The sequence below is a fragment of the Etheostoma cragini genome, chromosome 4, assembly GCF_013103735.1.
Source record: "Etheostoma cragini isolate CJK2018 chromosome 4, CSU_Ecrag_1.0, whole genome shotgun sequence".
Taxonomy (NCBI): Eukaryota; Metazoa; Chordata; class Actinopteri; order Perciformes; family Percidae; genus Etheostoma; species Etheostoma cragini.
This window is the reverse complement of record NC_048410.1, coordinates 2299779-2305514: the sequence shown is the minus strand read 5'-3', so window position 1 is coordinate 2305514 and position 5736 is coordinate 2299779. Positions and strand designations below refer to the sequence as shown.

The following is a 5736-nucleotide window of genomic DNA, read 5'->3' as shown; positions in this document are numbered from 1 at the left end:
TCTATGGGTAGAACCATGGTCATATCTTTATCTGTCTATGGGTAGAACCATGGACATATCTTTATCTGTCTATGGGTAAAACCATGGACATATCTTTATCCGTCTATGGGTAGAACCATGGATATATCTTTATCTGTCTATGGGTAGAACCATGGACATAAAAATATATCTTTATCTGTCTATGGGTAGAACCATGGACATATAAAGATATCTTTATCTGTCTATGGGTAGAACCATGGACATATAAAGATATCTTTATATGTCTATGGGTAAAACCATGGACATGTCTTTATCTGTCTATGGGTAAAACCATGGACATTTAAAGATATCTTTATCTGTCTATGGGTAGAACCATGGTCATATCTTTATCTGTCAATGGGTAGAACCATGGACATATAAAGATATCTTTATCTGTCTATGGGTAGAACCATGGACATATAAAGATATCTTTATCTGTCTATGGGTAGAACAATGGACATATCTTTATACGTCTATGGGTAGAACCATGGACATATCTTTATCTGTCTATGGGTAGAACCATGGACATATAAAGATATCTTTATCTGTCTATGGGTAGAACCATGGACATATCTTTATACGTCTATGGGTAGAACAATGGACATATCTTTATACGTCTATGGGTAGAACCATGGACATATAAAGATATACTCTTTATATGTCCATGGGTAGACCCAGCTGTAGCCTGTAGGTGGCGCCAACGCGTTACAGTCATGCAAACGAACTGTAAAAACCAAACAGCCTGCGTTAGCTTTACTGTAATGACGTTAGCCTCCTGGATGTTTTTCCGCCGTTAATGAGTTTGGATACCGGGGACCGACATCCATGCACCTCTCCGGTCATCTGAAGCACAATCACCGTGACCTCCGCGAAGTCAGCTCAGTGTCCACCGGTCGATGCTGAAGGTATGTTGTTATTGTGACAGCTCGGTGTGTCTAACCGGAGAGACTGCGTAACGTCAAACCGTGATGTTAGCTACGTAGCTAGCGTTAGCATGCAAAGCTACTTAGCTAGCTAAGTGTCGAACTAACGTCAGTGTTTTCCATCAGTGTCCGGGACACCGAGCGGCCGTTGGAGAAGACGGGGGAATTTTAAAGCGAGACGACACGACGCGGTGTGAAGTTTTACTTTCATTATAAGCTGATTTAAGATGAGTGTAGCTGAATTAGCTAGCTAGCGCGTTGTTAGGCTAAGGTCAAGAAGCTGGCCAGTCTGACAGCCAACGTTAACGCTAACTAATATGGTACCCAAGGGGCTATAAACGTGTTATGTGGCAGCTAGCCATTCTGCTACCACTTAACATCAACCCGGGCTAACGTTGGGATCAGGTTAACGGTAGAAGATGGGCTGGTATCGTTATCAAGATAAAGAAGAGGGTTTTTCAAAAGTTTCATTATACTGAAGCTATCTCGGTGTAAATATAATTACGGTTTTTAATGAAGGTTGTTGCATGTTGGAGTCATAAGGATTGCCCGGGGTAATGTATTGGGACAGGCTTGCAGCAGTAGAAACTAGGTTGTTATTACTGCATCACGACATCGTGCCAGTTTGATGGCGTTTACTAGGTGTAACTAGGTAGCTTCTGCTGCACTGGATGCGAGGATGACCACGCTGCTGCTGCTATGTGTTGTAGTACAACTGAAGCAGGACAGCCTTCTCATGCTGCTCCACAGATGACCATAATATTAACAAACAAACACTGACTAAAGGCTGTCGTTCATCAGTTATGTTCCTCTCTGCCTATACAGTTTGAGAAGTGGCACAGCGGGAGTGGATGGTTGCTTGAGGATGTGAGTTTTTTGTTGTTGTTATTATAGGGCCGAATATGGAATATTCATTATTTTTACAATTTACAATTATTTTGGTCCATATTCTGAAATCACGATTTCCTCGCACAATTACTCATTGACTATTTGGAAAGATGTTGCAATGGTTTAACTTTAAAAATACCATTTAAAAAACAGTGACAACAACTTGAGTTGAAAATGTCCTTATATGCAATTCAGCTGTGAATATCCTACCGAAAACTAGCAGTCTTTCCTCTGTCATCCACACCGGTCAACTGGTTTTACCTGTGATTGATGATAACTGCATGGCAGTATTTTCAACATTTGAGGGGAAAGAGGTGGAAAAAAGCGACAGAGAGTTCCTTTCTTTCTGCCTGTTTTTTCTCAACATCAGTGGACGTCAAAGGCATGTTTTGCCAGATCTCTGCACTAGAAAGTTTTGGGATTATAATCACTAGAAATGTCTATAGAATTATAGATGTCTCAATGACTGTAACCAGTATGGTAACTTTAGAAGGAATACATGGTAACTTAGTTTGTGCCTTTTCTCTTTTTTAAATCCTCAAAACTCTTCTATCCATCTGGAGATATTTTGTATTAATCATTGCAGTGTTACAATTCAATATTGATAATAATTTCGAAATAAAAAAATAGGTTTTAAAGTGTTTTGTTCACATCTGACTGATACCTGATTAATTAATAAGGTCATTAGTTGTCCCATTACTGATCCAGTGTATTAGTTTAGTTGGAAGACATTCTGAAGGAAATTGAATAAAATCTCCATTTTCTATTAAAGGGAGTTAGACGTTTGATCCTTATCCCTTAATCATCTCAACAAAGTGGAGATGGAGAGATACTTTTATTTTTCCCGCAGTGTCTTTTGCAGAATGTACACAAACTTCAGCCAGGCTCGGCCTCTGTACCTAAAAGATCCGCCTGGACGGTCGCCAAACTATAAATACAAATGAAAGTGATGAGATTGAGACTGCTTGCTGAAGTGTAATTTAGACTTTAGTCTATAATTTGATAATTTAGCCTTTTTCAGGCAACCAACCAGCATCTGGAGCACTTCCACTCAAAACAGATCGAGTGTGCCATTCAGTCTAAAGTAAGACAGGAGAACATCTTGTCTGTCTCTGCCTTTGGTGTAAATGGAGGACAGATAAGTTAGCTGGCTAACTTTAGGTTTAAGTCTGGCTTTTTGGTAATAAATCCTTCCGGATCCTAACAAGGGCCAAACGATGACGTAGGGAAGGTGTTGTAATACAACCGGTGCTCCATGCTGGTTATAAACAGAGCGTGTAACAAGTTGGTGGTTAGTTTCTGTAACAGTAGTCTTGCATTGCCAGTAGAGGGTGACACAGGAATCAATGTAGCATGTTTGGTTAATGGCGGCCAAATCACTTAGCTTGCCTGGGAAATTTAGTCAACACTATACATGCATTGCCTGCAGGCCTGAGCGATTTCATTACAATTTCAGTTCATTAAATTCAATTCCTGACGGAGATTTCTCACACTCAAAACACACGGTTATCGATTTAGGGTTTAGGGAAGAATCGCTGCCTTCCACATATTAAGAAGTTGTGCTGTCAAACAATTAAAATATGTAATTGTGATTAATCACAATTAATGTCATAGTCAACTTGTGATTAATTGCAAGTTTTTTATCTATTAGAAATGTCCCTTTATTTCTTTTTGTCCCATTATTTTTTCTTATTCGGCTTGCTTGTACAAATGTTTCTTTTCATTGAAAACAACATGGCACAGAGTCTACCGAAGTGTTTAATTTCACGTGTAGCATTCTCACTTGGAGCAAATAATCTCTCAAACATTGTAACACATCAATCAAAGGGTGAAAAAATTATTTTGACAAACGGGAGGAGAGTTTGCATCAGCTTTATGCTTGGCTATCAAGTGGTATTTCAGACTGGACGTGCTGAGATGATAGCTCAGTTCACAACGACAAAACACACACAGATCACTTTGGTCTTGTCAATGGAACTATTTGGCAACGTGTGTTCATAGTTTATCTCCACCGATTGGTCCCAAAACATCCCAGTTAGAGAGCAAATGTAAAGATATTCTTCCCCAAGAGTACCAAGCAGGCCTGTCCAAACTTTCAGCTTGTAGCTTGCTAGCTCGAAGTAGAACGGCAACACACAGAGAGCGCTAGGTGAGGGACATCCCACCGGATGTCAGGCAGGTTTCCTGGAAATGTGCTTCTGTTGACCTGTTTGCATACAAAATTAACTGAAATGGTTTGACAATAATGCTTTTTTGTGATCAAATATATATATATATATATATATATATATATATGTGTACAATAATAATCGTCCCAGGACCAAATAAAAGGAAGGGTAGGGTGGAGACCTAACAGAAACACAACAGCAGGAACGGAGCTCGCAGCTCGGTTTGATAATAATCCTTAAACCACGGACTGGTCAATCCTCACTGCGTGGCGGACAGTTCACACCTCGCCGTTGTCCATTAATACCCGACAATGGACACCTCGTCGGGCATGTACCCTTACAGATTCCCTAAGTGCCACCCCAAGGAACATGAGGTGAGCTGATGAATAGAAAGTCTTTATTGAAGAAATCCGATGACAGTATCCCACAAATGAAAAGCTATTCTACTGTAAAGTAATCAGCTATTTTCATTTAAAAAAGAAAAACTATGTGCACGTTGAAAAATTAATGGTGCATTCTCACACATCAGTCACACAGTGTCTGATGTGATCTTGAGAGTGTGTGTGCCTCGCTGACAAGAGAGTCTCACGAGCGATGACTGACATGTCGTGCGTTTTGGGTGCCGTGGTAACGCCACAGTCTTGGGTTAGTGGTGAGAAAGCCGCCCAGATGGCTGACGTGTGAGGTCTCGTTGGTTGTTTTGACTGATCCCATGTCTCACTCAGATCATTGTTGATAGGACGGATTGTTCTTGGGACGGATTGTTTGTTTGTTGTGTGTCCGTGTGTGTGTGTGTGTGTGTGTGTGTGTGTGTGTCGCTCAGCAGCTGTTGACTTGTGTCAAGGGACATGGACAGCAGCTGTGAGTGTGTTTTTATGTTTTTCCCAGTTGTAGTTTGTGATTTTTGAGAGTGACAGATGTGTTTGGGGTTTCTCTCCCACAGGGCTGCATGATACAGAGAAAGAGCCATAAGGCCATCATGTTTCCTACATTACTTTCTGTGTTACTTCTCTGCATCCTTGTGTCAATCCTACTCTGTTGAATTGCTCCATCTGGCGTTAAATCTCCCTCTTTCCTTCATTAATTCTTCCAAGGGCTGACATCTCCTGGTCAGTTGGTCGATTGTTTGGTCGATATGCTCATGTCCGATTAAATTGTCATTGGTCGGACAATCGCTGGTGTTACTTTCATAAGGTCGCCTGTCCACCAAAGCAGTTTCCCAGCAGCTGAAAACGCCATACGCCCAGCTGGAAGCGTTTTTTTTTTTTTTAGCAGAGACGCCTTGTTTGCGTCTGGTTGCTATGAGACGGAATAGCCGCGTAACTAATAATGTTGTCAGCGAGGACGTAGATATACAGTCCAGATTTATGTTGTTGATCAGCACGTACCGTCAGTTCATGTCAGATGTGATGGTTGGTCTTTGCGGTATTTGTCCACATCCTCCACTGTGATTAACTCTCAGCAACCAGAAATTAACTCCAAAACGTGCAAAAGCGCCCAATGGACCCTCAGAGCCTCGTCACGCAGCTGGTGTTTGTAGCTTTGTGTGACCAATGTACGCTGGCCTCGATTTAAAAACGCTTTGGTGGACACTAGAGGATGGATACCCGACCCGAGCCCGACGGCAACCGACGGTACCCGAAGGGCCGGGCCGGGTTGGAACAGATGTTTAGAAAGGATGCTCGGGTTCGGGTCGGGCTCGGTCACATCAGCGCGATAAGGCATTGAACATTTTGAAT

General features: G+C 41.6%; 1 protein-coding gene across 4 annotated transcripts in view; it reads left to right on the top strand.

The window, feature by feature from the left end:
- The first annotated feature begins 721 nt into the window (after positions 1–721).
- The window catches only part of ip6k1 (inositol hexakisphosphate kinase 1), a 30760-nt gene continuing 25745 nt past the window's right edge, over positions 722–5736 (top strand). For all 4 annotated transcript variants that reach the window (XM_034870016.1, XM_034870018.1, XM_034870019.1 and 1 more), the window contains exon 1: positions 722–923. The gene's annotated coding sequence lies outside the window, so the exon portion shown is untranslated. The remainder of the gene's footprint in view (positions 924–5736) is intronic.